At 43.2% G+C, this 25,067-nt stretch overlaps 1 protein-coding gene and 1 pseudogene across 3 annotated transcripts in view; both read left to right on the top strand.

Annotated features, from left to right (window-relative positions):
- Positions 1-17,728, top strand: part of ZFP1 (ZFP1 zinc finger protein) — a 42,982-nt gene extending 25,254 nt beyond the window's left edge. The window contains exons 4-6 of one of the 2 annotated variants that reach the window (XR_013760392.1): positions 15,327-15,473; positions 16,122-17,094; positions 17,473-17,728. The gene's annotated coding sequence lies outside the window, so the exon portion shown is untranslated. Of the gene's footprint in view, positions 1-15,326; positions 17,095-17,472 lie in introns of both variants that reach the window. The other variant, XR_013760393.1, reaches the window with a different exon arrangement.
- Positions 12,110-12,881, top strand: LOC306648463 (histone deacetylase complex subunit SAP18-like; annotated as a pseudogene). Its single transcript has one exon. The product of its transcript is annotated as a histone deacetylase complex subunit SAP18-like (transcript).
- Positions 17,729-25,067: the final 7,339 nt, after the last annotated feature.

Below are 25,067 nucleotides of genomic sequence, written 5' to 3'. Positions count from 1 at the left end.
AACACTAGTAAACAAATCAACAGCACATTGAAAGGATTATTCACCAGGATCAACTGAAATTTGCCCCAGGGAGGCAAGGATGGATCAAAAGGTGCAAATCTATAAATGTGGACCCCATGTTAACAGCAGGAAAGACAGAAAACATACAATCCTATCAATAGAGGCTGAAGAAGCATCTGGCAAAATTTAACATAAATATGTTTAACAAAATAGGCACAAAAAGAATGTATCTCAACACAATAAAGATCATAAATGGCAAACTCACAGCTAACATGCTTAATGCATTAAATTCCAAGCTTTCAGTTCTGCAGATACTTCAACAAAATTGGCAAAGATGCATTAAAATGGTCAGAAATCATAATCTAGAGTTTATATATATTATTACTCATTTTATGTATTTCCTCATTTTATTCATTACTTGTTTTATGTGTATACATACACATATGTATACAGACATGTATCACACATAAAGTTGTTATGTACGCACACACATGCACATACATTGTTATAGGGCGCAACTTAAGAACAGACTGATCACCACTGAGAAGTCCAAATTTGAGAGTCTTTATTAAGCCGGCCGGCTGACTGTCTCACACAATGCCCCCAAAAATGGCTATTGGGAGAACAGCCCCGACCACAGGGTTGTAGGGGTTCTTATACCAAAAATCACATCAATCATAAGTGTCTGTTGCTATGATTCAAAATTACACATTAACATCATGAGATCATCGACAGAGGGGGAAATGGGTCAAAATGACCCTTACCTAGGTACAAACTAAAGAATGGTTGCTAACATCCACACAATCACTGTTCACATGGTTCATTGTTTAGGAGCAATAGGAATCAAAAGAGAGCAATTCTTTACTACATAGGAGCTGCCATTGTATATTATTAAACATGTCACACCAAGTAACTGAGGATGGGCACAGAGGCGGGGTGTTCCCATGGGAGAAGCTTATTTCCTTCATAACATGGAGTCTCAGAGCAAAATGGAGTCTGTTTAGTCATTTCCCTTAGAGTCTGGCCTGTGACATTCTCATGGAGTCAGATCTGTCAGCCATCACTACATGTATATACACAGTTTTGTTTTTTTTTTTTTTCAATAATGGGAAGTGAACCCAGCCAGGGGCACTCTACCACCAAGATACATTCCCAGACATTTTTTTTGAGACAGGGTCTGGCTACATTGCCTAGGCTGGCCTCAAACTTGGAATCCTCCTGCCTCAGTCTCCCAAATAGCTAGAATTACAGGTGGATTTTTTTTTTTTTTATTGTTTTTGGTGGTGCTGGTTTTGAACCCAGAGCCTCACACGTTAGGCAAGCACTCTACCATCGAGCCACATCTCCAGCCCCAAGGCCCAGGGTTTTATCCCTAGCACCACAAAACAAAAGAAAGAAAGAAAAAATAGCCAGTTTTGGTGAAGATATGGAGAAAAATTGAATCCCTGTACAGTGTTGATGGGAAATGTAAATTAGGACAGCCATTTTGGAAAACAGGCTTATAAGTGAAGCAGGCTTCAAGAGACCCAGATGCCAGTTGGAGTCCATAAGAATTTATTGAGGACACAGGGGATCTTGCTGAAAACCAAAGGCAAGTTCCAGAGGTTACTGAGAAAAGTTTCCAGAAGCCAGGCGCAGTGGCACACACCTATAATCCCAGCAGCCCAGGAGGCTAAGGCAGGAGGATTGGGAGTTTAAAGCCAGCCTCAGCAAGAGGTCATCTGAGAAATGTTTGAATACTGTACGGTTCATTGCATAAGGTAGGCACCTCAGAGCTCCTAAGAGCGAAAGGGGTCAGACTCATTATATTGTCCTGGAAAAATATTTATGTTCAAGTTAAAAAGCAAGTTTCAAAAAAATGTGTGTATACCTGGGACGGGTGACAACATAGCAGCAACTGACAGTTCTAGGTGAAGGCTGTCTGGGTATTGATTTTCCACTTTCTCGTAGGGTCAAAATGTTGACAATAAAACAAAAGAATGTTGCAGAGCAGTGTATGCATAATGATGAGTTTTATAGAAGTAGATATGCGTAAATGTAGACGTATGTTATAGTCTTAGAAGCCAGCCATGACTGGGGTTCCCTCTGGGGTGGGGACTCGATAGGCTTTGAGGGCTTTGACTTCCAGTCTGCTGGAATCTATTTTAAACAGTAGGATACAATGGTGACTTCTACATTTTAAAGAGTTTTCTTCTATTTAGAGGATAAAACTCAGTACAAGATGATGAGCTTTTTTTTTTTTTTTGACATTGAATTGCAGTTTCTTTAATCTTTAAACAGAGAAAGTATAATTATATGGCAAATGCACAATTGTTAAAAGATATCATTAAGTGTTTTACACATTTCGCATTTAAGTTAAATTATACACAAAATACAGTAGCTTGAAAAATACTCTTTTTTTCTGCACAAAATGTTTTCCTTCTAAGAAGGTTTACAACCCCAAATGCACAAAAATATTCTGTTATCTTGAAAAGATTATACAGGTTGTACACAGATCAAATGTTGTCTTTCTAGAATTTTTTAAAGGGTAGCATTTATATGACAGGTTTACAAAATTGTCTCATTTAGCTTTTTGATTCCTAAAATGAATTGCATTTTTCCTTTGATATCAGATTCTAATTTATCAGCAGGTTCAGGGTCTACTCCCACAGAAATAAGGCCCTTTTACAACCAGAAATACTTGACAGGAATCCAGATTTGGCAGCTCTGGGTGCATTCTATTTTTTTTTTTTATTGTAAACAAATGGGATACATGTTGTTTCTCTGTTTGTACATGGGGTAAAGGCATACCATTTGTGTAATCATAAATTTACATAGAGTAATGATGTTTTGATTCATTCTGTTATTTTTTCCTTCCCCCCACCCCTCCCACCCCTCTTTTCCCTCTATACAATCCTTCCTTCCTCCATTCTTGCCCCCCTCCCACCCCCCATTATGTGTCATCATCCGCTTATCAGTGAGATCATTCGTCCTTTGAGTTTTTGAGATTGGTTTATCTCACTTAGCATGATATTCTCCAATTTCATCCATTTGCCTGCAAATGCCAATTTTATCATTCTTTATGGCTGAGTAATATTCCATTGTGTGTGTATATATATATATATATATATATATATATATATATATATATATATATATATCACAGTTTCTTTATCCATTCATCAATTGAAGGGCATCTAGGTTGGTTCCACAATCTGGCTATTGTGAATTGAGCAGCAGCTATGAACATTGATGTGGCTGTATCTCTGTAGGATGCCGATTTTAAGTCCTTTGGGTATAGGCCGAGGAGTGGGATAGCTGCGTCAAATGGTGGTTCCATTCCAAGCTTTCTGAGGAATCTCCATACTGCTTTCCAGAGTGGCTGCACTAATTTGCAGCCCCACCAGCAATGTATGAGTGTACCTTTTTCCCCACATCCTCACCGACAACTATTGTTGCTTGTGTTCTTGATAATTGTCTTTCTAATTGGGGTGAGATGGAATCTTAGGGTAGTTTTGATTTGCATTTCTCTTATTACTAAAGATGGTAAACATTTTTTCATATATCTGTTGATTGCTTGTAGATCTTCTTCTGTGAAGTGTCTGTTCATTTCCTTAGCCCATTTGTTGATTGGGTTATTTGTATTCTTCGTGTAGAATTTTTTGAGTTCTTTATATATTCTGGAAATTAGTGCTCTATCTGAAGTATGAGTGGCAAAGATTTTCTCCCACTCTGTAGGCTCTCTCTTCGCATTACTGATAGTTTCCTTTGCTGAGAGAAAGCTTTTTAGTTTGAATCTATCCCAGTTGTTGATTCCTGCTTTTATTTCTTGTGCTATGGGAGTCCTGTTAAGGAACTCTGATCCTAAGCTGACATGTTGAAGATTTGGACCTACTTTTTCTTCTATAAGATACAGGGTCTCTGGTCTGATTCCAAGGTCCTTGATCCATTTTGAGTTGAGTTTTGTGCAGGGTGAGAGATAGGGGTTTAGTTTCATTCTGTTGCATATGGATTTCCAGTTTTCCCAGCACCATTTGTTGAAGAGGCTATCTTTTCTCCATTGCATATTTTTGGCCCCTTTGTCTAGTATGAGAAAATTGTATTTATTTGGGTTTGTGTCCATGTCCTCTATTCTGTACCATTGATCTACCTGTCTATTTTGGTACCAATACCATGCCATTTTTGTTACTATTGCTTTGTAGTATAGTTAAAGATCTGGTATTGTGATACCCCCTGCTTTGCTCTTCCTGCTAAGGATTACTTTAGGTATTCTGGGTTTCTTATTCTTCCAGATGAATTTCATGATTGCTTGCTCTATTTCTGTGAGGTACATCATTGGGATTTTAATTGGAATTGCATTGAATCTGTATAGCACTTTAGGTACTGTGGCCATTTTGACAATATTAATTCTGCCTATCCAAGAACATGGGAGATCTTTCCATCTTCTAAGGTTTTCTTTAATTTCTTTCTTTAGTGTTCTGTAGTTCTCATTGCAGAGGTCTTTCACCTCTTTTGTGAGATTGATTCCCAAGTATTTTATTTTTTTCAAGGTTATTGTGAATGGGGTAGTTTTCTTAACTTCTCTTTCTGAAGATTCATCACTTATGTATAAAAATGCATTGGATTTATGAGCATTGATCTTGTAACCTGCTACTCTACTGAATTCACTTATGAGTTCTAAAAGTTTTCTGGTGGAATTTCTGGCTCCCTATAAATATATACTCATGTCATCAGCAAACAGGGATAGTTTGAATTCTTCTTTTCCTATTTGTATCCCTTTCATTTCTTTGGTCTGTCTAATTGCTCTGGCTACAATTTCAAGGACGATGTTGAATAGAAGTGGTGAGAGAGGGCATCCCTGCCTTCTTCCAGTTTTTAGGGGGAATGCTTTCAGCTTTTTACCATTTAGAATGATATTGGCCATGGGCTTAGCATAAATGGCCTTTACAATGTTAAGGAATGTTCCCACTATCCCTATTTTTTTCTAGTGTTTTGAGCACGAAGAGATGCTGTATTTTATCGAATGCTTTTTCTGCATCTATCAAAATAATCATGTGATTCTTAAGTCTGTTGATATGGTGAATAACATTTATTGATTTCCGGATGTTGAACCAACCTTGCATCCCTGGGATAAAACCCACTTAATCGTGGTGCACTATCTTTTTAATATATTTTTGTATGCGATTTGCTAAAATTTTGTTGAGAATTTTTGCGTCGATGTTCATTAAGGATATTGGTCTGAAATTTTCTTTCCTCGATGTGTCTCTCTTTGGTCTAAATCTACCTAATATCAGGGTGACATTGGCTTCATAGAATGAGTTTGGAAGGGTTCCCTCCTCTTCTATTTCATGGAATACTTTGAGGAGTATTGGAATGAGCTCTTCTTTAAAGGTTTTGTAGAACTTGGCTGAGAACCCAGCTGGTCCCGGACTTTTCTTTGTTGGTAGGCTTTTGATGACCTCTTCTATTTCATTGCTTGAAATTGATTTATTTAAGTTGTGTATGTCCTCCTGGTCTGTATGTCTCTAGAAACTTGTTGATGTCTTCAAAGTTTTCTGTTTTGTTGGAGTATAGATTTTCAAAATAGCTTCTAATCATGTTTTGTATTTCTCTCATGTCTGTAGCGATATTTCCTTGTTCATTCCGAATTTTAGTAATTTGAGTTTTCTCTCTCTTTCTCTTCGTTAGTGTGGCTAAGGGTTTATCAATTTTGTTTATTTTTTCAAAGAACCAACTATTTATTTTGTTAATTTTTCTGATTGTTTCTTTTGTTTCAATTTCGTTGATTTCGGCTCTGATTTTAACTATTTCCTGTCTTCTACTACTTTTGGTGTTGGTCTGCTCTTCTTTTTCTAGGGCTTTGAGCTGTAGTGTTAAGTCGTTTATTTGTTGACTTTTTCTTCTTTTGTTGAATGCACTCCATGAAATAAATCTTCCTCTAAGTACTGCTTTCATAGTGTCCCAGAGATTTTGATATGATGTGTCTTTGTTCTCATTTACTTCTAAGAATTTTTTTATTTCCCTCCTGATATCTTCTGTTATCCATTCATCATATAATAGTGTATTATTTAATCTCCAGGTGTTGGAGAAATTTCTGTTTTTTATTCTGTCATTTATTTCTAATTTCAATCCATTATGATCTGATAGAATACAAGGTAGTATCTCTATCTTCTTGTATTTGCTAATAGTAGCTTTGTGGCATAAAATATGGTCTATTTTAGAGAAGGATCCATGTGCTGCTGAAAAGAAAGTGTATTCGCTCTTTGTCGGATGGTATATTCTATATATGTCCATTAAGTCTAAATTGTTGATTGTGTTATTGAGATCCATGGTTTCTTTATTCAATTTTTGTTTGGAAGATCTATCCAGTGGTGAGAGAGGTGTGTTAAAATAGCCTAGTATTATTGTGTTGTGGTCTATTTGATTTCTGGAATTGAGAAAGATTTGTTTGATGTACATGGATGAGCCAATGTTCGGGGCATAGATATTTATGATTGTTATGTCTTGCTGATTTATGCTTCCCTTAAGCAGTATGTAATGTTCTTCTTTATCCCTTCTGACTAGTTTTGGCTTGAAGTCCACATTATCTGAAATGAGCATGGATACTCCAGCTTTTTTGCTGTGTCCGTGTGCATGGTATGTTTTTTCCCATCCTTTTACCTTTAGTCTGTGGGTATCTCTTTCTATGAGATGAGTCTCTTGCAGATAACACATTGTTGGATTTTTCTTTTTAATCCAATCTGCCAGTCTATGTCTTTTGATTGATGAGTTCAGGCCATTAACATTCGGGGTTATTATTGAGATATGATTTGTATTCCCAGTCATTTGACTCATTTTTGTTTTTTGACATGATTTGGTTTCTCCTATTTGGCTATTCCTTTAGGCTAGTTCCTCCCGTTGCTGATTTGCATCATTGTTTTTCATCTCTTCCTCATGGAATATTTTGCTGAGAATGTTCTGTAATGCCGGCTTTCTTTTTGTAAATTCTTTTAGTTTTTGTTTATCATGGAAGGATTTTATTTCGTTGTCAAATCTGAAAGTAAGTTTTGCTGGGTATAAGATTCTTGGTTGGCTTCCATTTTCTTTCAGGGCTTGAAAAATGTTGTTCTAGGCCCTTCTAGCTTTTAGGGCCTGGATTGAAAAATCTGCTGATATTCTTATTGGTTTCCCCCTGAATGTAATTTGATTCTTTTCTCTTGCAGCCTTTAAAATTTTGTCTTTATTTTGTATGTTAGGTATTTTCATTAATGTGCCTTGGTGTGGGTCTGTTGTAATTTTGTATATTTGGAGTCCTGTAAGCCTCTTGTACCTGGTTTTCCATTTCATTCTTCAGATTTGGGAAATTTTCTGATATTATTTCATTGACTAGATTGTTCATTCCTTGGTTTGTTTCTCTAAGCCTTCCTCAATCCCAATAATTCTTAAATTTGGCCTTTTCATGATATCCCATAATTCTTGTAGATTCTGTTCATGATTTCTTACCATCTTCTCTGTTTGGTCAATTTTGTTTTCAAGATTAAATATTTTGTCTTCATTGTCTGAGGTTCTGTCTTTCAGGTGTTCCATCCTATTGGTTATGCTTTCTATGGAGTTTTTAACTTGATCTATTGTTTCCTTCATTTCAAGGATTTCTGTTTTTTTTTTTTTTTTTCAGTATCTCTCACTCATTATTGAAATGATCTTTTCCTTCCTGTATTTGCTCTTTTAACTGTTGATTGGTGCGATCATTTAATGCCTGCATTTGCTCTTTCATCTCCTCGTTCGCTTCCCTGATTATTTTAATTATATACATTCTGAACTCCCTTTCTGACATTTCTTCTGCTGTGCTGTCACTGGGTTTTATTGATATAGTATCTAGGTTTGTTTGGGACCTTTTCTTCCCTTGTTTTCTCATATTGGTCAGATATCAGTGGGTCTCTGAGATATTATGGATTTCCTCTATTGGCTTATAGTGTCCCTGTAGATTTCCAGTATATCACCTCCCAGCCTTCAGTAGCCTGAAGTCTTGGAGGAACTTGATAATGCAGTGCTTCCGAAGAAGGCTGCCCCTAGCCCCCTACTGGGTCCAGGGCTAGGGGCTGGTTCTGGGTGGAAATCCTCTCACTGGGCAGCCTGCTCCGAGAAGTTGGCTGTAGACAGGGCCTGCCGCCACTGGAGCCGGGCTGCTCGGGGAAAGCCTCTCACTGTCCTGCCTTGGTCCCAGAAGCCGCCTGCGGGCTGGGGCCTGCCGCTGGGTCCGGGGCTTAGGGTTGGCTCTGTGTGGAAAAGCTCTCACTGGGTGGGTCTGCTCCAAGAAGCTGGCTTTGGACCCTGCCTGCTACTGGAGGGAGCCAGGCTGCTCAGGAAGTCTCTCGCTGTCCTGCCCTGCTCCGAGAAGCTGCCCACTGTCCGGGCCTGCTGCCCAGGCCGAGCTTCACCCAGTGGGAGAGACTCACCCCGCGGCTCTATGTTGGTCCGAGTCTCTCAATACCTCCCCTTCTTGAATCCTGAGTTCTGGAGCCACGGGAGGTGCAGTTGTCCTCTAGTCCGCCATCTTGGATCTCCCCGATGAGCTCTTTTGACTCTTAGTGATTGTTAGCACAGAAAGACTGAGCAGGATTCAAACCTCATGAATGATCTCAGCTGTTTATTCAGGAGGGAAGTTTCACACAGGAACAGGGGATGCAGGGATGCAATGGCGTTGATGGACGCACTTTCCTGATGGAAAATGAGCCACTGAACAAAGAAAGGAACTGGGTTTATATAGGGTTTTTTTTGAGGGGTGGTCCAGTGAGCATATCAGTTTGGGCCCCAGAAAACAGGTTTGTGAGAATATGAAAATTTGTTCTTTATTGGGTAATATTTTTACTTGGAGAAGAATGGAGGGTCTAGGGTCAGCAATCAGTGCTTACCTCCTTCCCTTCAGGGGAGTGTTGCACTGTCACTGGGAAAGGATTTATTTGGGAAAGGATCAATGCTTTGACTTCCTTTCTAGGGATTGTTCTGTTATTGGAAAGAATGCTCTGGGAAAGCTATTAATGTATGACTTTCCTTTGGGTTTTTTTTTTCATTTTCCATATCTAATAGTGATATTCTCCCATATTTCTAAATACATCTGTTATTAATGTTTGAGGACAATTTTGGGCCCTGTTTCCACCTACATTCTTTCTTATCCTCACAGGGGTCATTTGTATCTGAAACACCCCTCCTAGGATGAGTTCTTCTGCGTCAACAGTAATTACCATTCTTAGTGCCTAAACTAAGCTCGTTCACCCTTAAACACCACAAGTCCATTAAAACGGAAGCAGTTATGTGATTAGTATCAGCCCACGAAGTGTGACATCAGGCGGGGTCTCTTAGTTACCAAGTGGCTGTCTGGTTCTGCCTTTATAGCTGTAGTGTATACTCAAGATCATGTGAGCAAAGAGCACATATTTTACATTCATTGTTCACAGAGGGATCCTTTCATACAAGAGTATTAAAAAAAAAAAACAATGGAAACAGAGCAGGAAGTGTCAGGCTGTTATTGCTATAAATTAGCAAATTACAGATGTTTTGAGACAACCTGACACTCCCAACTAAGACTACAGAGGTGACCTTGGGGGCAACTGTCTTCCTGAGTTATTTTCTCTTAAGGCCCTAAAAAATCCAGATGGAGGGGTGGTGTGTGTGTGTGAGTGTGTGTGTGTGTGTGTGTGTGCGTGCATGTGCATGCATGCAGTACTTGGGATTGAACACAGGAGCATTTTACATCTGAGTTACATTCCCAGTCCTTTTTAAAATTTAATTTTTTGGACAGAGTCTCTCACTAAGCTGCTCAGGCGGGCCTCGAGCTTGCAATCTTTCTGCCCCAGCCTCCCAAGTAGCTGGGATTATAGTCATGTGCCACCATGCCTGGCTGTCACTTTAAAAAAAAATGCCTTGCAGGCTGGAGTGTTACTCAGCGGTAGAGTGCTTGCCTAGCATGTGTGAGACCCTGGATTCATTCTTAGCCAAGAAAAATAAGAGCTCTTAAGTAAAACGGTGCCTTGTAATTCCCATAAACAAAGTGGTTTTAGATGAAACTTGGCAAAGACAGTTCTTGTAGCATGGCATATGTCAGGATTTGACTGTATGTCACTTAAGCCTTGCACAAACTTTGGAGGCAGCATTCCAAGAGAAAGCAGTTTGCACAAAACCCAGCGAGTAGAAGGTATTTCCAGGTTCAGCATTCCTCCTGTCTGACTGCACCGTCTGCCCACTACACTTGTCTCTCTGACCTGTTCTTATTCTGATTTTTAAATTTGGACATTGTCTTTCCATTTTCATAGTGGGCTTTTTGTTTTGTTTCGGAGACAAGTCTCAGTAGCTCGTCCAGGCTGTCCTGGTTTCCTGCGCTCCAGCCTGCTTCTTGCCTTAGACTCCCAAGTAGCTGGGCACCACCATACCCAGGTCATTTCCGTAGATACCTGTTTTATAACCAAAGTGCTCAAATATTTTAATTTGTTCACACTGGTTTATTACTTTATAAGGTGAAGCTTGTCTGGATGCACATAGTTGGCATCATTCTGCTGCTGGTCAACCCAAGGACTAGTCAAGTGAGGTGAGGGCACCTTAGGCAGGAGGTATAAAACTTGCAAACACATGGGCCCTCGAGGTGGGGGACTTGGTGGGAGGCAGATGGAAGCCTAGTCCTGAGATAGGGATTTAGGACAAAGAGAAATTCTGAATCCAAGGAAATACCCACAAGCCACTGAGATGTAGAAAACACAGTTGTAAATCTTGAGCAACATGCCCTTGGCCCATGCCCTTGTAAAACGAGGGAAACATGCAAGTGCAGGGAAAACGGGCATGAAAATGTGCAGCTCCACCTTGGACCCATCTCCAGTCCAGGCCCTGATACAGCCCTTCTATAAATATGGGACCCCCAGCCCAAGTTGGGGCTGCTTCTCACTCTGCAGACACCCGCATTCTCCCTTGAATGTATATCTACCTTCCTATAAACCTCTGTCTGTGCCTTTGTCTGGCTCCTACTGAAATTCTTTTCCATCCTGTATGCCAAGAACCCTGCTGGTCCCTAGATGAGATCCTGTCTCCTCTAGGAACTTCTTGGATCCTTCTCCGGAGGCATCTCTTCTCCCATGACAAGGCCATCCCTGAGGTGAGGAGAACAGGGCAGCATCGGGCTTTGAACAGGCTGCTGCTTCTCAGGGAAACAGCAGGGCCTGCAGGGAGGGGGAGAGGACCAAGATCTGAGCAGAGCTTGCCCCTTGACTTGCAGAGACAGATGTGGGTGTCCCTCCACACAAGGAGCATGCGCTGAAGGGAACAGGAGGCCTGCAGCCAGTGGTGTTGACAGTAAAGGCAAGCTGTCTGTGATGCACACGCAGCAGACCAGGGCCAGAGCTGGACTGGCTGTGGCCACCTGCTTGGCTGCACTAGGTACAGGAGAAGCCAGAAGAGTGGCCACAGAATGGCTAGTCCTGGGCAAGGAAGGGCGGTTGAGGGGTGCCCCGGTGAGAACAACTCTCACCGATCAGGTAGCTTGTTGGGTCAGCAGCAGGAAGAAAAACAGGACTGAAGTGGGAGGGGCTGAAGATGCTCAGTGATGATGGTCTCTCCTGTGCTCTCAGGAAGTCCAATGCCAGTAACTACTATAACCACATGTCCATAACAACCACAGCACTGGCACCCAGATGGAGAGTGGGAACTGCTCTTTGCTTTGGGTACATTATCTCAGCTAGTAGTCAGGTGACCCATGAGGTAAGCTCACTGTTCTTTTTATAGAGGTTAAAGAATCTCATGGTGCACAAAGAGATACAATACCAACTCCAAAAATATAAAAAGCTAAGGTCGTAATTGAGCAACCACCGAAAAATAGAAAGAGGCATACCTAGAATTCCAGTAGATAAATCAGTGGAACTCTTTTTGGTGGGGAGGGAGTACTGGGGATTGAACTCAGGGTGCTCTACCACTAAGCTATATCCCCTGTCCTTTTTATTTTTTATTTTGAGACAGGGTCTCACTAAGTTGCTCAGGGCCTCATTAAGTTGTTGAGGCTGGCCTCAAACTTGTAATTCTTCTACCTCAGCCTCCCAAGTTGCTGGGATTATAGGCAGGCACCACAAGTGCCTGGCAGCCCTAAACATTTTTAGCCTAGAAGGCAGCAAGAAAGACAAACAGGAGGACATGAACAATTAGAAAATGAGAAGTGGCAGATCTAAAATTGAACCCTGTCAGCTGGGCATGGGGGTCTACATCTGTAGTTCTACCTACTGAAGTAGGAGGATCCCTTGAGCTCACCAGTAAAGCAAGACCCCACCTCAAAACTAAAACAAGGACTTGGTGCGCATGCTCACTGTGGGGGTGGGAGGTCAGGGTGAGCGTCTTGCAGGCCCTAGGAGGAAGATGGCAGTGGAATCAAGGTACCCAGGAGGAGATTAAGAAAGAGCCAGAGAAGCCACCTGCCTGCTGCTGTTGCGGGTCTTCACCACCCACAGAGGCCGCCACCACCAAATGGATGAATCCTCCCGAAGGATCGTACCCTCCGGCAAGCTGCAGATTTATACTTGGATGGCTGCAACTTTGAAAGAACTGAAAGAAGTCTACCCAGCAGCTAGAAAGAAGGGAAGACACTTCAACTTTGCAATTGTTTTTATGGATCTTAAAAGACCTGACTATTGAGTTAAGAAGATTGGCAGCACCACGTCTGGAGGTGAAAGGGAACTGGCCATTCCACGACCTGGCAGTCGCAGAAATTCCAAATAGGCGATCATCTGGACACAGCGATCACCCACTCCAAACCAGGCACCACCTCCTTCAGGGCCTGTGTGACCTTATTAAATTTTATTTACTATCTCTCAAATTTATTTTTCAGCCAGTTATGTAAAATAAACTTACATACTCTCCTCTCCTGATCTTTGCCATTAAGCCTTTAAATGCTAAGTAAAATGTATCTAGGAGTTAGATTTGGATATACTATGAGTATGAATATTAATAGAAAGTCTGTATGTTTCACGCCTCCGTAAAACATGAAGAAAAGTGCTCTTAGCATTCTGCATGAAACCGTTGTTGAATATATGTGCACTATCAGTCTGAGTGCGAAAGTCAATGGAGGCATGGGAATAGGGTTCTTCTCTTCTATGAAGTTTATACGAAGTAGTGCAGGTGGGTGTTTTAAGTCCCAAAGGTGCAGAACAAAAATACCATGAGTTTGCATGAAATTTAGCGTGTTTGTGATGCAGACTAGAGTGTGCAGTTAGAAAAAGGGCCCGTGACAATGAGGCAGCAGAGGCTATTGGGAACGGTATGAGCTGACGCAAGTTGAGGGAATTGTGTTGGATGACGTGGCCTGCCTTGGTTTGGGTGCAGCAACACAGGGTAGAGAACAGTGCCCTGGTAGGGGTCGTTTAGGTTTTAAAATGGGGGCGAGGGCATTTTGAAGGCAGGAACCGATACTGAAGAAATAAGAGTTAGAACGTAGGGTAACGGTAGGAAGACTTAAAGATCTGAAAAATGGAGGAAGGGACAAAAAAGGAATCCTGCACGTCTGTTATGTGCTGGGGTCTAGTGTGTGTCTGATTTGAGAGGCTACAGCACAGTGATTAAGACCAGTGCACAAAGCATCTACATTCTGACTCCCAGTAGCTCCGCGATCTTGAACGAATTAACTTGAATCAAGTCTCTCATTTAATGAAGACATTAGTCTATAGAATTGCGAAAGTTAAAAAAAAGACCTAGGATAGCGCTTGGTAGATAAGAAACAATAAATACTGGTTATTAGCTGGAAAGTGGGATTTAGTTAAAACTGGAACCTCGTCTTAATGCAGTGTTTGATTTGCATTTTGAAGTTTATAAACAGTATGACAATGTATAGAAACCCTAATTACTTTTAGTCTGACAGTAGAAAATTGAAATCCCAAATGAAAAAAGTGCTAAAAACATGCTAGTAGTCTCAGTTAAGTGAGTTTTGTGCACACAAAACAGCCAATTAAAATCTGATGATTCTGTGGAATTGGTGTCCTTGTTATAGTGAGTCTGCAGGTGCAGATGAACCTGGAACCTAGATCTTAGTAGTTCTTAGATGCTGTAGTTTACTCCAAACCCTTAGCTTGTTTATTCATTCAGACTAGATGGACCTGAGTTCCTAACTTTTTGATGAATAGTCACAATTACCTTCCTGTTTGGGGTGAGGGGTGGATATATGATTTACTGTGTAGACTCAAAGGGTGGGAACCACAATAAGGACATTCAGAAGCCAATTTTTCATATGGCGTGATCTCTTATCTTACGAGGGCTTTCCTGTTGATTCCACATTATTCTCTCACTAGTTTAAAATAAAGTGGTTTCGCTCGTTTGCCCAATTCTATCCTGTTGGTTCCAACATGAAATTTTTCCTTTAAAGATTTCCTTTTCTACCAAAAGTATAAAGTTCAAGAATACCTAATGAGTTTGTTGTTGTCTATATTATACTAAGAATTAAGACTTGGTCCTTGTCTTCCTTTGACTTTGCTAAGAAAGTATGGCTTTAAACAAGAACTGAGCTATTTTTTCAAATAGAAGTGGTCACCATGACAGCATCTTCCTCAGTGCCTTAGTGTCTTCCCTATCCGCCTCAGTTGTTTATAGGTTTTTGGAGTTGACATTTTTCCTTTAGAACCTGTGAGTTACAGTACCTGACATTGCCCTGTCTTTTCAGTCTTCTCAGGGTCTGAAACTGGAAAGGTCATGCCCATACTCATCGAGCCAGGCGATGTTTCAGAGGTCAGCTGTGTGTGTGTGCATGTGCATGGGGGTCAAGTATGAGCTGGGGGAAAAAAGACTATTGAACTGTTAGGCCATGTTTAAAAAATTTAAACTCTTGTTATTCTTTAATGAAGAGCCAGACTCAGCCTAAAAACAAAACAAAACAAAAAAGCGCCACAACCACTACAAACCCCAACTGAATCACATAAAACTGTCAAAAAGACAAACCATATGCACCGCAAGAGTCACGTTTTAAATGTAAAGACAGGTGAATGGGAAGTGAGTGGGAAAAACATTCCACGCAACCCAGAAACATTAAGCCAGGCAATACAATTCACTCAGGCAAAGTGGACTTCAAGACCGAGTACCAGAGTTAAAGCGTAATCACAATAAGGGGTCGATTGGGGGAGACGCAAGTGAGCACGTGCCTGATAATAAAGCGTCGATATAGATGAAGTCAAAATGGAAAGGCAAAACCACAAGAGTTGGAGATTTTAAAACCCTCTAAGCAATTGATGCAACTACACAAAAATTCAACACAGAAAATGTGAACAACACTGTTTGTACTTGACTAGTGACTCAGACTTGAGCTTGCCTCGGAATCACCTGGAAGGTTTGTTCAAACATTATTTCTGAATCCCTAGGTCTGGGAATTTGCGTTATTAGCTGTATTTGGTTGGGCACCCCCTGTGCCTCGAGAACCCCACTGTGATCAAGTCCACTGCTGTACAGGAACAGCAGCTCCTGCTCCTAAGGTCTGCCATCTGGTTTGGACCCCCTCGAGTATGCAGGTGAGAGCAATAGAGTGTCATTCATTTCTAACAGAAGGGAAGACCCGTTCCCCATGGCACATGCAGGAGGTAGCACCTGAGGAGGCCCTGGATAAATTTGGGGTGTCACAAAAAGCCAGGTTTTTGATTTTGAGGCAACCTTGCCTGCGGATCATCTGTCCGTGGTTTCTTCTGACTGTAGGGTTGAGTGGTGCTCTCATCCAGCCCTCCAGCCCCAGAGTTGCCAAGCTCCTAAGCATCTGCCGAATTCCACCTTGCCTGCCTCACGCACTCATCATGGTAATTGTATCCACTGGCCCACAGCAGGCTTGGGCCCCAGCACCGGTTTGGCCATCTGCACCCTGGTCTGCAGCAGCATCTCCCACCATCACCTTGTCCACGCAGGTGTCCCTCACCAGCACATTCCTTCCTGCCTGTCCATCAGACTGGTCCAGCCACTCCACCATGCCCACCACTGAGCCTATGAACCCCTCGTCCACCGCCTGCAGTCATGCTGGCATTTCTACCTTAGTGTGCTCCAGTGCTTTGTCCGTGCCCCTGGGAGCTTCTCAGCAGCACATGGGCACCATCCCCTGGGATCCTGGGCAGGGTGTTAAATCCGATGTCCCAAAGTAATGCTTCCAAATGAGTGAACTCTCCCTCATGCAGTTTAAGGGCCTGCCCTGTGACCCAGAACTCTCCGCCCCGGGTTCAAATCATCCACCCCATGCCGCCATCAGTACTTGTTGACTGGTCCTGCGTCTCCCTCTGGCAATAGTCCCTCTCCTCCCTTCCCAACCCTGTCGCATCCAGCAGCAGAAGTGGGGCAGACTGGGGCTGGGTGTCTTCTGCAGCGAAGGCTGTGGGTCACCGTCCAAGGAAGAGGACGCACCTCCACCCACTCAGGGATCAGGGACTCACTTCAAGACATGGGGTGCATCACCCCAGACGTCGGCTTCACACACGCTCTGCGCAGAGCCCACCCATCTCCGCCGACTTAAGCCTCGTATGTGTGTGACTGTTCTCACAAATCCATCCCATCCCAAACCTAGTCCTCAGCTTTATCTGCAGCTGCTGGAGATAAAAGCCTCCTTCCGTCCTCCCAAGGAGGCTCCAGGCTGTCATACATGGTTATAATCGCCTATTAATCACTCCGCTTTTTTCTCTTCCTAGAGTCTTCTTGTGTTCCACAACAATCGCTGGATTTCGCCATCCTTAGAGTTCTTCTGTGCCGCGTCTCCCTCAGGCTCCTGTTATGTGGAACCCGCTAATGGATTCTCTTCCACCAGAAGAGCAGGTAGTTCAGGCTACCTGTGCTCACCCACCAACGGCGAGGGGGTCCTCAGTGCTGGTCACCGGTGGTCAACAACCCTAGCATCTGCCTTCTGCTGCCCACTCCCAGCACCTGCAGCCACAGCAGGAGCTCCCCAGGACGCAGCCTCTGAGACCAGGAGGAGAGCGAAGGAAGTTCATCAGGGAGCCTGCTGGGATCCATACCTGAGGAAGGGAAGCCGCAGGAGGAGAGGGAGAGCTGAGACAATGTCCCAAATGAAAGGACTGGGCCTTTAAACACCCCACTGACCAATCAGGACAAGGCCCTTGGGTCAAGGATGGGTCTCTTTGAAATCTGAGATTAAATCAAGTGAGACTCCTGATTACCCTCAGAACTTTTCGCTCAACTGTGCTTTTCAGTTTAATTCCTAATTGGGAAAATCTAGGTCTATTTGGAATAATTTTGGTAGATTAGTCTACTTTTTCAACTGCAAATCTTGTCAAGATTTAAATATTTAAAAAAAAAGATTTAAATATAGATCAAGTATTTCCGACAAAAAACTTTCTCATGGAGATGTGTTGTAAATGCAAATTACATACTGGATTTCAAAGACTGCATAAGAAAAATAATGTAAAATATATCATTAATAATTTTTAAATATTGATTACATGTTGAAATGATGAATGCTTGTATATATTGGGTAAATATATTATTGATATTAATTCACCTATGGTTTTGTTTTTTTAGGAAAGCACATCTCTGGGTTAGAAGAGAGAGGAGCAAACCTGGTTTGCAGTTTTCATATTGGCCACCAGGGGGCAATCTTATCCCAGGACTGTCATTTCCCCCCATTCCCAGATGGTTCACCCAGATTGGTTGAGAGGAAGATTCTACTAGTAAGTGAAGAAGTAACTCCATTTGTGTTTTGCTACTCCTCTTTTATATTAATCACACCTTTCATTCATTTGTATCCAAATGTTTTTGATAAAATAGATGTCCTTTGTTCCCTGTGTTTAAGAGTAGTTCTTTCCCTCTGAGCTGGATGTTTCCCTAAAACACTGAACTTTTTTGTTTTTTTTTTCCTTTGGCAGTGCTGGGGATGGAACCCAGAGCTTCATGCATGCCAGGCAAGCACTCTACCATGGATTAATGCCCCAGTTCCCAATCCCTGGACCCCTTAATATTTTAAATAATTTATTCCAATTTCTACTTCTCTGCCCAGCCTTTTCTTTCTCCTTTTGCTTTTCTCCTTTCACATGTTCATTCTCCAAATCAAGCTCAGGGACCGACTCTTTTCATGTCCTTAGTAGTTAAATTGTGCACCTCACCCTAGCTTCTGCATCCCACCATCAGAACATCTACTGCTATAGAGAAAGATATTTGGACAAACACTGAAAGGGAAACGCAGAACAGAGCCCAGCTCCGCGCTTGTGTAGAGGGCTGGCTGTCTCCATGAGCACGGCCTTGAAGGGACTCTGGAGGGAGTCACAGAGGACCATGGGAGAAAGACCTGGGGTGGTGCTTGGGGCCGAGGCCAGGGAAAGGAGGCTCTTGGCTGAGCTGTGGGAGGACAGAACAGGAAATGAGCCGTGAGAAAGTTGCTCTGCTCCTCCCCGGCTCCGGCGCCTTGTGGCAGTGGGTAGTGTCCCAGACCTGCCTCTGACAGCAGTCCAGGGGTCCATGTGCAGGTGAGGAGCCAGGAGAACTGGAAGACCATCTCCTTGGCCCCATCCTGTAAGCACAAAATGCAGCCTGAAGAAGCGTCTTTGTGGGATAAGGAGTGGTTAATGACTTTCTGGTGCCTTGGGGTCTCCAAACTCAGGTTCACCCACATCTTCCCACTGCTTCACCGAAGGGACTGATGCTGCTAGGGATTTTGACCTCTTTCCAAAGATCCTATGGGAATAAGTAAAATAACAAGATGTCTGAGAAGCTCAGCTACTTCAAAAGAAAATCCACAAATTGGGATTACAGATTCCATTAGAAACAGAGGAGGGGGGAAATGAACCAACATTTAAAGCAGGCACAGTAAATACTACACAAGATAAAATGTTAGTGATTTCAAGTATGAAAAAGAAACCCCGGTCAGACTTGGCAGCTCACACCTATAACCCCAGTAGCTTGGGAGGCTGAGGTTCAAGGCCAACCTCATCAATTTAACAAGGCCCTAAGCAACTTAGCGAGACCCTGTCTCAAAATCTCAAAGTAAAAAATGAAAAGGGATGGGGATGTGGCTCAGTGGTTAAGCACCCCTGGGTTCAATCCCTGGCACAAGAAAAAGAAAAGAAAGAAAGAAAGAAAGAAAGAAAGAAAGAAAGAAAGAAAGAAAGAAAGAAAGAAAGAAAGAAAGAAAGAAAGAAAGAAAGAAAGAAAGAAAGAAAGAAAGAAAGAAAGAAAAGAAGAAGAAAAAGAAGAAGAAAGGGAGGGAGGAAGGAGGAAGGAAGGAAGGAAGGAAGGAAGGAAGGAAGGAAGGAAGGAGGGAGGGAGGGAGAGAGGGAGGGAGGAAGAACGACCCACAGGGCTGGAGGTTGGGCTCTGTGCTAGAGCACTTACTTAGGATGTACAAGGCTCTGGACTCAATCCTGAGCCAACACCACTAAATGAAAAACCCAGTAAAAACAACAGGCATGAAAACTAGTGATTGAAGTAAGAAACGTAAGTGATTTTGTTTGGTTTTGTTTTGAGTTACTGGGGTTTGAACCCAGGGGCATTCTACTCCTGAGCTACATCCCAGCCCTCTTAAAAATTTTATTTTATTTTGAAACAGGGTCTTCGCTAAATTGCCAAGGCTCTCCTGGAACTTGGAATCCTTCTGCCTCAGCTTCCCAAATTGCTGGGATTACAAGCTTGTGCCACCACACCAGACTTTTTGTTTCTCCTTCTGCTTCTTCTGGGAGAGTTAATTAACCTTATAATTTATTAATTCATGAACTGTATTAATTCTACTATTGATCCCATGTGTTATGTTCCTTCAGGACATGGTGGCACCTGCCTGTAATCCCAGCCAGGAGGCTGAGGCAGGAGGATCACAGGTTAGAGGTCAGCCTCAGCAACTTAGTGAGACCCTGTCTCAAAATGAAAAATAATCTTTAAAAGGGCTGGGGATGTAGCTCAGTGGTAGCGTGGCCTCTAGGATCAAACCCCAGTGCCAAAAAAAAAAAAAAAAAGTTACTCTCCAGTTGAAGATAAATGGAGATAAATTCCTCAGATTGAAGATGAAAAATTTTGGTTGAAAAAACTCAAGGGTGATTCCATTTATATCAAGTTCCAAAGCTGTCAAAACTGAACTGTGGCATTAGAAGTGAGCACAGTGATGACCTTAGGGGTGGAGCTGCAGGCAGCAGAGGGCACACAAGGGCTTCTGGCTTATTTCTGGACCTTGATTGCAAGGTAAACATTGTTCACGTTGTGAAAAGTCATTAACCACACACTTCTGAGCTGCGCACCTCTGTTATTCTTCAATAAAGTACACACAAAAGCTGAAGACAACGTGCTACAAAGCAATTCAGGAATGAAAAATGAAATCATAATAGAAATAAAAATAGCATAGAATACATTTCAAAATTTAAGGATGGCATCAAGCAGCACAGCCAGAAATATATTAGGAAAGAAAAAAAGGCTGAAAATGAATGAGCTGAATATCCAAATTAAAATGTGTTCAAAATCACAAATGAATAAACACAAAGAAATTAACAAACCAGCATTATCCCAATACCAAAGCCTGATAAATCATCACAAGAAAGAAAAGTTACAGGCCAACATCCCTCATAAATATGAATGCAGAAATCTTCAATAAAACACCAGCAAACCGAATCCAAAAATAAATTGAAAAGATTATACACTATGACCAAGAGGAATTTGTCCCAAGCATGCAAGGGTGATTCAACATGAGAAAATCAATCAATGTAATATACCACGTAAATAGAATGTGTGTGTGGGGGGGAATCACATGATCATCTCAATTGATGCAGAAAATAACTTGGAAAAAATCCAACATCATTTCATGATTAAAAAAAGTATTTAGAGTAGCAAAAATAGAAGGGAACTTCCTTAACATGATAAAGGGCACTTATTAAAAAAGAAAATAAGACATGGTGGCATATGTTTGTAATCCAAGTGGCTTGGGAGGCTGAGGCAGAAGGATCACAAGTTCAAAGTCAGCCTCAGCAAAAGACCCTGTCTCTAAATAAAAAATAAAAAGGGCTAGGGGTGTTGCTCAGTGGTTAGTGCCCCTGGGTTCAATCCCTGATACCAAAACAAATAAGTAAATCCACACCCACACAGAGAACATCACCCTCAGTGGCGAAGGACTAGAGCACAACTCAGTAGCAGAACCTGGCGTGCCGAGGGCCTGAGTTCCATCCCCAGCCCTGCAGAAATGAAAATGAACTTCAGGGTTCTGAAGCCCTAGAAGGAAATGTCCTATTTTGAATCACCTGAATCCTGATGAGGTAAAGGTGATCTGAAGATGCTAGAGCCCCTCCCGGTTTTCCAGAAGCGTAGGAGGTCTCTGTGAAGGCAGCTGAAATCACAGTCTCAAATCATCTCGAGAAGTTTTATCGTATAGCGTCCAGAACTCGATTTTTAAAAAGTAGCTCAACATGTGGAGACAGCCCAGCATGTGCCAACCCCAAGGGAACAACGAGGAAGCAGACCCACAGGACATGTGGATAATGGAATTAAGAGCCACGGACTTCAAAATGACTCCACATGTTTAACAAAATGGAAGATAAGACTGAGATTCTAGCAGAGAACTCAGAAGTGTTTTAGAAGACTCAAAAAGAAATTCTAAAATAGAGAGCTACAGTAACACTAATAACTGAATGAATAAGGTTAACAGGTGAAGAAAAATTAGTACAATGGGAAAAAAATCCAATCTGGAATAAAGAAAATACAAAACAGAACAAAAGAGTCACTTGGGAGAGAGAGAGAAGTCTAACAAAGGTTTATTAGTTTCCTGAGATTGTTGTGAAAAATAGCCTCAAACCGAGAGTCTTCAAACAACAGAAATTCATCCTTGATAGTTCTGGGGGCTGGAAGTCCATCACAGATCCCACCGTGCTGAAATCAAGGTGTCAGCAGGGCCACACTCCCACCTCTGGCCCCTCTGGCTTCTGGCATCACGCCAATCTCCGCTTCACCTTCACGTCCCCTGTTACTCTGCAGAGTCTCCCTGCTGCTCTCTCAGGACACTTGTAAACTGGAGTCAGGACCCACGTGGATAATCCAGGAATCACTTCCCACATGGGGACTCCTAACGTGTTCACGTGTGCAAAGGCCCTTTTTCCTCCTGAGACAGCAGGTGTGACATCTTTGGGTGGCCATGACTCGGTCTGTTACAATACGTATGACTATAGTTCCTGAAGACGGAGGGAAGGGGCAAAAGCAATATTTGGAAAGATGACAGCTGAGAAATTTCCAAAGCTGTTTTTTGATCCATGATTTCAAGAGTCTCCAGGAACCCCAAGCAGGATAAGTTGAACAAAACCCGCAAATCATGGTAAAACTGCTGAAACCAAATCTACAGTCTTAAAAGCATCTAAAGAAAAACCATAAAACCCCTTTAAAAAGGAACAGTAAGACCTGCAGTCACTGACCAGAGCTGCAGTGTCTTGTCATACTGAGGCAGGAGTCAAGGACCCTGTGGGCGGAGTCAAATTTCCAGAGAGCTCCTGGAGAAGCTCCCACTGGCCAAAGGTGGGACCACGTGAGCTTCAGTAAGGACAGTAATGACAGCGGATCACCATCCTCAAACATGTCTGGATCCATAAGTTCAAGATTCAAAAACACAAAAACAGAACCGGTTGGATCCCTGTTGGAGGACGATGGGGAACAAAATCACTATCTTAAAAACTGGTAAAGGACACACCGAACCTGGTGGCACGCTCCTATAATCCCAGTGGCTCAGGAGGCTGAGGCAGGATGATCACAAGTTCAAAGCCAGCCTCAGCAACTTAGCGAGGCCCCAAGCAACTTAGGGAGACCCTGTCTCAAAATAAAAAATAAAAAAGACTGGGGATGTGGCTTAGGGGCAGAATATCCTGGGTTCAATCCCCAAGCCCCCAACAACAACAACAAAAAATGGTAAAGAGGAAAAAAAAAAGCCTAAAAATTTCATAAGGAGCCAGGTGTGGTGGTACACACCTGAAATACCAGCTACTTCGAGGCAGGAGAATCACAAGTTTAAGGCCTCCTGGGCAGCTTAGAGAGACCATGTCTCAAACTATTGGAAAAGACTACATATATAGTGTGAGCATAAAATGACCGAGCCGGGTGCGAACTTCATGGGTCAGCACAGCCCGTATTCAGCAGTGGAGTCTCGCCGCTGGTGGACACACTTTCCTGATGGGAAATAAGCCACTGGCCAAAGGAGGAGCCTGTGTTTATACAGGTGACCTAACTATCGACAGAGCGTGTCAGTTCGGGCACTGAGGAAACAGGTTGTGAGTATTGGGGGCGGCGCCTTGTTGACCACACCAGGGCGGCATCTGATCACATCGGCATCGAGGAGGTTAATTGACATAAGCACACTCAGGTGATTTATCGTCCACGCACACAGTGTATGCGCATGTGTTCTCGAGCACTCCTAATTGTGCCTGCTTGGAGCGTCTCGCCTAATCTTTGCGTAAGAGGCATGGCCCTGCTCTCCGCCTCCTGGAGGTGATATAAGCGTAGGTGGAGCGAGACAGCGACACACACGGAAGCAGCAAAACACAACGCAACAGCAGCCAGAAGGAAGGAAAAACACGCGCGGCAGCAGCTAGAGGGAAAAACACAGCAGCTAGTAGAAAGAAGCCGCGTAAGGCAGATCACGGAGCGGAGAACTGAGACGCATCACCAAAGCACCTTAGGTAGACGCACCCTTAGTTCACAGGATGCAGGACGCACCAGTAAGAAGTAGCAGACCTTAAGTGAGGTGTAGCAAGTCTCTCTTCCTCTAAGCTCTAAGCAAAGCCTGTCCTTCTCTCAAAGTCTCTCTTAAGCAAAGTCTCTCTCTCCTCTCAAAGCAAGTAAACCTCATTTCCTCTATCCTCTATAAACAAACAAGCAAGAAAGCAGTGCACTAAAGAGAAAGATAGAAGGGCCTCAGTTTCCAGTCCACCACCCATAAGACCCGTGCAAGTTGTTGCTGCAAGCGGTGACAGATATCCACAGATTTTGTACCGCAAAGAGCCAGTGACAGTGAGAATCTGAAATTTGTTCTTACTGGGCAGTGTTTTTACTTGGGGAAGAATGGAGGGCCTGGGGTCAGCATTCAGTGCTTATCTCTTTCCCTTCGGGGTCCCACTGTACTGTCACTGGGAAAGGATTTATTTGGGGAAGGATCAATGTTTGGGCTTCCTCCCAGAGACTGCCACTTTGAGCTTGATGGATGGCTCCTTCCCGGGATCGTCTTCGTTGCTGGGGAGGAATGTCCCGGGGAAGGACAGTGTTGCCAGTGTTTGGCCTGCTTCCGCACTCCCTTCTCCAGGCCACACTATTTTGGGGTTTGTCACTTTCCATATCTTACATACAAATCCATGGTAGGGTGCTTACCTAGCCTGTGTGAGGCCCTGGGTTCAATTCCCAGCAACACACACACACACACACACACACACACACACACACACACACACACACACAGTGGTGGGAACAGTAAGAACTGGCCCCGGGTTTTCTATGTGAGTCGTATCACTGGGACTTAAATGACAGACTGGGAAGGTATCTTCCTAGAAATGAGGAGAAATGTTGACACCGCCAGTCTGCGTCTCTTTAAAGAGTGGGTGGGCGCAGGCCTTGGGCTTCACAGCTGGCTGACCTCACAGAGAGCCAGCCCATCCTGACACTGCCTGAGGAAGGAGCCAGCGCTGCCTGCAGCCCCCCAGAGGGATTGAGCTGAGGGTGATCAAACCCGCAGGACGGTAGTGCCAACACCCAGAGCTGTCCCCGCGGGCAGCAGGGTGTGTGCAGCGTGTGCAGCAGCTGGGGTCTGAAACAGAAGCGGCTGCACACACTCAGACCCTGGGTAGGGGAGGCCAGGGGCAGAGGCAGAAGGCTCCACGGGAAGGCTGTCTTGGTCCCAGCGCCCACCCCTCTGGGCTGTGGATGACACAGCCTGACGAAGGACTGCTGCCTTCCAGAAAGCTCCATGGGTCAAGCTGCTCCAGGAGGCAGGACTTGAATTCTGACCTGGAGTGGAGTCTGGAGCAGGGAGGAGATAAAGACCTCAGCTGCCGGAGAAGGAGGGGTTGCTAGGGCACCTCAACCTGGGTAGGGGACAGGAATGCTCCATCCCCACGTCCCCTGGGCCACAGAGAGACACACGTAGTCACTGTTTCTGAATAGATCAATTTATTGGGGAT

This window comes from Sciurus vulgaris, assembly GCF_902686455.1.
Source record: "Sciurus vulgaris genome assembly, chromosome: 17".
Classification (NCBI taxonomy): domain Eukaryota; kingdom Metazoa; phylum Chordata; class Mammalia; order Rodentia; family Sciuridae; genus Sciurus; species Sciurus vulgaris.
The sequence above is the reverse complement of the archived record's forward strand: the minus strand, read 5'-3'. Positions and strand labels throughout refer to the sequence as shown.